General features: G+C 51.0%; 1 long non-coding RNA gene across 4 annotated transcripts; it reads left to right on the plus strand.

Moving 5' to 3' along the window:
* Positions 1-384: 384 nt before the first annotated feature.
* LOC105237915 lies at positions 385-7,327 on the plus strand. Of its 4 annotated transcripts, XR_002142830.2 has the most exons (5): positions 385-635; positions 1,048-1,274; positions 1,832-1,965; positions 2,309-2,453; positions 4,918-5,191. It is a non-coding gene; the product is annotated as an uncharacterized LOC105237915 (long non-coding RNA). The 4 variants fall into 4 exon arrangements; XR_004619735.1 differs by lacking the exons at positions 2,309-2,453; positions 4,918-5,191 and adding an exon at positions 6,832-7,327; XR_856595.3 differs by lacking the exon at positions 2,309-2,453.
* Positions 7,328-7,333: the final 6 nt, after the last annotated feature.

Raw genomic sequence — 7,333 nt, forward strand, 5'->3', positions numbered from 1 at the left:
TTGAGAAAAAGAGACCGTGAGAGACAGAATGTGTGTGAGTCGGGGAGGGGCAGAGGCAGAAGGGAGAGCGAGAGAGCACTATTATTCTTGCCATTTCCTGGCCGGGGAAACCGAAGCTCCCTCAACAAGGCGTGGGGAGCAGGGGCTTGCCTGAGGTTCATCCGAGTCCGAAGCCCCTGGTCTTCCCCACAGCCTGCCCGTCCTACCAGCTCACATGGGAAACCTGTCCCAGCGCCAGGCCTGCTGGTCCCCAAGCCAGCAGCGTGGTTCTGTCTGCAGAGACACCCGTAATAAAGCGCAATGCATGGGGCCCTCCCTCCAGCCCCACCCCTGCCTTGCCTCCCTCCATATTTAATCTGTCTTCCTTATCCGACCCACTTCCTTCTACATCTTCTCCTTATCTGAATCAGGACCTTTTTTTTTTTTTTTCTCCCTTGAGGACCATTTTTCAACAAGCTCTTTGACACTCCATGTCCTCTTGCCTCTAGAAATCATTTTTGGCCTTAAACGTCTCTCCAAGAGCTCCGGCAGATGTTCTCTGTGGACCCTGTGCTCCGTAACTGCCTTCGGACCCGGACAGACGCCGCGTCTCCTGAAGCAGTCCCTTCTGATGCCTGGGCTCCAGACACAGTCTGGTCAGTGGGGCAGCTCTGGTCTGGAGGCTCCCGAAGGGCAGGACCTGGGATTTTCTCTGACTGCTCTCGGGCCCCAGGGGCATGCTAGGCCCGGGGGGCCGCTGGTGATGAGGCACATCTGGTGGTTTCCCAATTCTGTTGTGTACAACCCAGTGCTCTCGTTCTCGGTAAATACTTCCTTCCTCTTTATGCAGACACTGCCCTGTGTTTATTTACAGCACCCGTGCTTGGTCCAAAAAATGATCTGTGTGGCTTGGGCTTTTGGGGTCAGGAAATAGCACACATCCAACCTCCCCCCCAAGGTGCCCTGTGTTCCTAGAGGAGAAGGGCACCTATCACTGCCAAACTTGCCAAAAAATAAATAAATAAATAAGATCAGGGACTTTATTTTAACCACACGCGTCTCTTCCAGGACTTGCCCTGACTTCCTGTGTTCCTGAAAATTCCAGAAACCTCAAGCAGCATCTCATCAGAAACTCCAGACCTCTTCAGCATTGCCCCTCTGCTCTGCTGAGTCCTAGGCCATGTCAATTCCCTTTGCGTCTCTGGGATTTAGAGATAAGCAGGGGAAAACAGGCTCATCCTCATTGCCCGGCAGCCTGGTGCCTGCGGAAGAGCCACATGGCGGTGTTTTAGAAGGTACTAAAGCTCATCGATACCCTGGTCTGCTCTATTTCTTGCTTCCCTCTGGGTTGGGAGAGGCCATGTGATTCTTCTGGATAAGGAACCGTGAACAGAGGTGTGTTACATTTGGGCTAAAACACCTAATTGCCAAGCCTCGACTCTCCAGCACTCTCATTACCTGCTGGAATGTTCCATGTAGGGCAAAGGACAGATAGGAAACCTTTTAGGCTCCGTGACGCATACCGCAACTACTCAGCTCTGCTGTCGTACAAAAGCAGTCATAGGTAATACATAAACAAACAAGGGTAACTGAGTTCCAATAAAACTTTATTTATAGGGGTGCCTGGGTGGCACAGCGGTTAAGCGTCTGCCTTCGGCTCAGGGCGTGATCCCGGCGTTGCGGGATCGAGCCCCACATCAGGCTCCTCCGCTATGAGCCTGCTTCTTCCTCTCCCACTCCCCCTGCTTGTGTTCCCTCTCTCGCTGGCTGTCTCTATCTCTGTTGAATAAATAAATAAAATCTTTAAAAAAAACAAAAACAAAAACAAAAAAAACTTTATTTATAAAAACAGGCAGCCACCCAAGGGCTCGAGTTTACCAACTGGGGCCTGCAAGATCGTGGACACTCCCACAGTCTGGGTCATCACGTCATTGCCCAGAGGGCCGTTCTTCCTGAGAGTCACCAACCGCAGCAAACTTTGTATCGGTGAGAAGTGAAACTTCAGGATTGTACTTCCCCGAACGTAGCTTAGCCCAACCTGATGAATTTGAGGAGTCTCTGCACCACCTTGAGAAAGCCTGTGTCATTTTTCGGGAATAAAAGGAAGGATACTAACCACCCCCTCCCACCCCACTGCCCAGAGAAGGTCCACTCTAACCCTTGCCTACCCAAGCTTAGCGTCTCCCCCACCCCACTGTCTCCCAACAGATGCCTTGAATACTCCTTGTTAGGAACTTGCTTTCAGAGTAACTCTGTGCCTTGGTTGGCACTGTTCCCTCTTCTGAAAATTCCTTTCATTCTCCTTTCTATCTACCTGAATCCTTCCCAGCTTCACTTCTTCCTCCCCGGAGGAGCCTTCCTATCTCCTTGCCACCTACAATTGCTAGTTTGGATCAGAGTTGCTGTCCGGGGTCATGGAAGAGAGAACAAGAGAGCACAAGAGAGCCAGCCCTGTTTGCGAGAGACCCATGTTGGTAAGGGGGTGGCCCAGGGAGCTTACCCAGCAGAGTTAATGAAGAGCGGGACGGAGGACAGAAGGGGTGAACCATGTACGCCAAGGAGTCAATCTGTCACACCCACAGTGCATTGTTTGGAGAGACATACCTACCAGAGTAAAGGACGAAGAAAAGCAAGGGAATGATTAATGATTAATTCAAATTTGAGGATTATGTGTCTGGGGAAGAAAGGAAGGTATGCTTTTGGGGAGGCTCATGTGTGTTTTCAAAGGCGCTGGCCTTGGACATCTTAGGGTCTGTGTCATTGATTGGTCATTATTCCTCAAACCGCTCATAGGTTGTACACAAACTCTTGGTGTGATATATTTCACACACACACACACACACACACACACACACACACACACACAAAGGGGCGGGTCAGGTAAGAAAGCTGCTTCAAAACTTGACGTCAGCAGCTCCCACAGCAACGGACCTCGCATGTCTCGAATGCAAGGGTGAGGCTACAGAGACCCAGCTCCAGGCCAGTCAACTCCTAGACCATCGAGAGAATGTGGCTGGGAGCCTGAGTCCAAGCAGACGACTGGAGGCCCCTGAGGAGGAGAACCTTCCTTAGAAAGTTGTCTCTCTACCCGGCCTTTCTCTCCCCGTTGGCAAAGACCCAGCCTCTGGTGTCCCTTCGAAAGGTTGCCAGAGACTCATCTACCATGAGACACACCCGGCGACGGGAGGCGGGGCCACCTTATCACCCGGCTGGTGCAGGACAGAGCCTGCAGGCCACTAGTGCAGCTTTTAGGAAATGCCAGTAACTGTGTTGGGAGTGCTATGGCCTTTGTCCCCTGGGAGACGTGTGACATTTGGTGAAAATGTAATCTGGTGTAAACCAGCATGAACTCATCACTGGCGGAATGGCTTTGACCTTCCTGCTACTTCCAACAACCCAGACATGCTTTTCTACCTTTCTAGTAACACTGAGGGAGAAGATAAGGTGGATGCCACGGGGCAGGCAGGGATAGAAAGTACATTATGATATTTAAGTGCACCAGCTTTGGGGGCAAACACACGTAGCTGAGTTCACAGCTCAGTTCCACCCCGAGCTAGCTGAGTGACCTTGAATAAGTCACTTAACCTCTCTGACCCCGCTTTTCTCACTTGCTAATTGGGGCTAGGCACAGTCCCCACTTCCCTGGGTTGTTAAATAAGGTAATTACCTTATTAAATAAGGTAATTCAAACCAAGGATTTAGCGCAGAGCTGGGTTCATAGTACATCCTCACTAGCCATAAATCTCAATTATCACAGAGGTGAGCTGGGATTTGCCTGGAGTAGAGGGAGCGTTTCTGCACGAGGCCCCATCCTCTTCAAGGAGAAAGACTAGAAAAAAAAAATTAATGCTTCGAAGTGCAAGGTCTACCCAGCCCACTATACATAGTAGAAATAGCATCAGTTTTCACGGAGAAGAGGTAGACAACATAGGCTGTGGGAAGCAAGCGAAAGCCAGCAGTAGCAATGCAAGTCCAAGACCGGGAAAGCGAGCCATCCCATCCGTCAGCACCTGAGCCCCCCTTCCTGGGCCGGACCTCCCAGCCTCAGCCAGCTGCCCGCCCGGTGGGCCTTGGTGCTGCTGCCTTCCTGCTGCCTTCTCATCCTGGCACGGGCATCCTTCCCATCTTCCCTTGCCTTCCCCCAACTTCTTTCTGCTTCTCCTGGCCACCTCCCTGTCCCCCTGTCCTGGCAACTTGAAGCAGCCGTAGAGAAACAAGAAATACGAAGATACCAAGTCAGCTGGTGCCCCCTTTTCCCCATCGGGGACTTGCTCATGTTCAAGTCCCCCCAGCGGAAATCCCAGTACCCTGACAGCCCTTGTGTGCAAAAGGCAATTACTCCAGCACAAAGGAAGGCGGCGCGCCCCACGGGGTAACCATGAGCGAGGTTCTGGAACCAGACCCGAGCCCATGCCTCACTCCACCACTTACTACTCTGACCTTGGGGAGGCTTCTCCCCTCCTGTGTGCCTTACCTGCCTGGTGTGTGAAAGGGGACTCTGGATTGTTGTGAAGATCGAAATGAGTTCACTGACATTTAACTCTTAGAAAGGTGCGTGGCTCACAGGAAGCGCTTGGCAGGCGTTGGTGGTTTGTTGTGGTCCCGCGTTGTTGGCTGTCTCAGCACCCACTCCCCGATGTACATTCACAACATCCTCGGGGGGGGCCCCAAGGAAATACGGGCTGAGACCGCCTCTCTTCCTGGTCTCGGCTCGCTCTGTAGCTCAGACCATTGATGGAACGAAGATTCTCTTCCTTCTGAGGCTACTGCTGTTTGACTTGTTATTAATGGGCATGTTTTTATTGCTCTGTTTTACCTGCCGCACATTGTCCTCTCAGATGAAAATAATGATACCTTCTGTTAATAATACCTCGCACTTGGAGAGCTGCTTTAAGCCCTCTACAAACATGACCTCATTCATTCTCCCTGCGCTCCCAGGACAGGGACACTCCTGTGTTAACCGGCCTGGGAAGAGGAAGCCCTACCTCCATTCATCTCCAACCAGATTCTCAGAAGCCGAAGTATTGACCGAACATTTCCACCTCTCATGGCCACAGATCTGAGACAGAGCTCTGTTGCTCTCCCTCTCTGCCCAGAGTCACCTTATGCCCACAGAGCTGGAGTCCTTCTGGCTTGGGGGCCTGGTCCTCTATGCCTTGCCCAGGTGCCCACAGCTGTGATCATGGTAAACCTGCAAATGGTAAAAATTAAAGAAACCTTCAGAATAAACTGCCTTGATAGCCAGCAGGGTGGGGGGGAAGGGTTTGGCAATTGTGGTGTTTTCAGGACGCTGGTCTTCCTGGAGAACTTCTTAATTAAGACCCAAGGGCTCCTGCAGGCTGAAATGCCTCTGCTCAGGTCTATTCATGGTTGTGGCATGCTTGACACCTGTATGTACTTGTGAAAACTGGAGCCCCACAATGACAGTACTTCCTTGTTCTGGGGCTGCTTGTGGCCAGAGCTCCCTGGCAGTACGAGCTGCCGTCTGCTCACTTTTGTTTTCACCTTGCAATTACTGGAAGGGAAGGGCTGCAAGCTGTACTTGACTCTCCAGCCGCCCTCGGGCTCAGCCCCATGTGCACTTCATTAGGGCAAAAGAAGCAGTCAAAACGCTGACTCCTTCCCCTTCAAAATAAACAAACAAACAAGCAAGCAAACAAACAAAAAGACTAACTAAATGGGACAAGCTCCTTATAATGCCCAAGGCTGTTTTTCATCAGTACATAAACATCGGGTGTAATTTTTTCCTTATTTACATTTTATTTTTTATATGGTCAAGTCTTCTTAGAGACATTCACTTTAGGCAAAGTCAAAATAGAACCGTGGCTTGTTTTCTTCTAGCCTCCTATTCTGCAGACCCTTGACTAATTTCAATATACTGTGTGATTGGCATTTCAGATCCAACACTTACTAAGTTTTTCAGAAACAGAAATTCTAACAGTGAATCCCTAGCAATATTTGCCTTCCTAACCTTTCTGCCCCTTCCTCAGTCTGCTTAAACTCCTAGTTCTTTCCTCACCCTTACAATTCCCAGACACAGCCCTGTAGGTCAAATCCTCTTTTTTTTTTTTGTTTAAAGATTTTAGTTTTAAGTAATCTCTACACCCAAGGTGGGACTCGAACTCACAACCCCCATCAAGAGTCACATGCTCTTCCTACTGAGCAGGACAGGCGCCCCTGAAGGTCACATCCTTACCCAGAAGATGGAAGCTGAGCACACATAAACAAATCTTGTTTTTAAATGGCTAGGGTTGAGAGCCAATGCTGGTACAGAAACACTATCTTTTTTTTGAAGATTTTATTTATTTGGGTGGGGGAGGGGCAGAGGGAGAAGCTGACTCCCCACTGAGCAGGACCCCGGGGATCACCCGAACTGAAGGCAGATACTTAACCAAATGACCTACCCAGGAGCCCCAAGAAACACTATTTTTAAAAAGACGGTAGAAATTAAAACTTCAGCTAGGTCAAACGATTTAAGAAAAAGAGAAGTTCCCAGCTTGGGATATTAATGACTGAGAAAGTCACCAATCTTTCCCCCTTGCAACTACACCTAGTGGATGTTAACATTGGTTTATATCTTCGAAGAGCAAAGTTTTTGGTCTAAAAACTAGGAAGAGACTGTTCGGCTTTGGGGGGGTGGTGGTGACTGAAAGGAAGCAGAAAGCGGGTACCTTATATTTCAATAAAAGCCTTAAAAAAAAGTGGAGCTGCTTGAAAGTTTAAAAAAAATAAACAATTTTGAGACTTGAGCAGCTGCAAAGCCTCTGTTTTCTATTTTGATCATTCTGTTTCTCGAGATGACCACATCTTTCAGAGGAAATGAGTCAAAGCCACTCTGTCTTGCTTTTCCAGCTGAGCATGTTGGGTTTCAATGAAGTAATGAATGAACTTGGCCGCACCACCCCCAAGCCTACAACAGCAAACACAGGGCCCTCGGCCAATCAGCAGACACTCAAGGTTTTCAAGTTGAGTTCAAACGGGCCCACGGGAGGCCAATCAGCGCGCGCGACTCCGCCCCAAACTCCCGGCCGTGGCCAACCAGGAGCCCGGACGAGCCAAAACACAGCGGCCGACCAATGCCGAGCAGCCCCACGGCGCCGACCTCCGCCAATGGGCGCGGCCGGGCGAAAAGAGAAACAGTGCGGGCCGCAGGCCGCAGGATTCGAATCGAACGTCCTCACCGGAGCCGGGCGCAGGCCGAGCGGCGCGGGCCAATCAGCGGCGGCGGCTCGCGGCCCCCGAACGTTGGACACCGGCCCCGCCCCGCGCCGTTGTTTGTGGTGTCGGCGGCCGCGGGAGCCGGACCGGGACACTCGCCGGGCGGGCGGCGGGCGGCGAGGGTCCGGAGGCCGCG

Source organism: Ailuropoda melanoleuca, chromosome 13, assembly GCF_002007445.2.
Source record: "Ailuropoda melanoleuca isolate Jingjing chromosome 13, ASM200744v2, whole genome shotgun sequence".
NCBI lineage: Eukaryota > Metazoa > Chordata > Mammalia > Carnivora > Ursidae > Ailuropoda > Ailuropoda melanoleuca.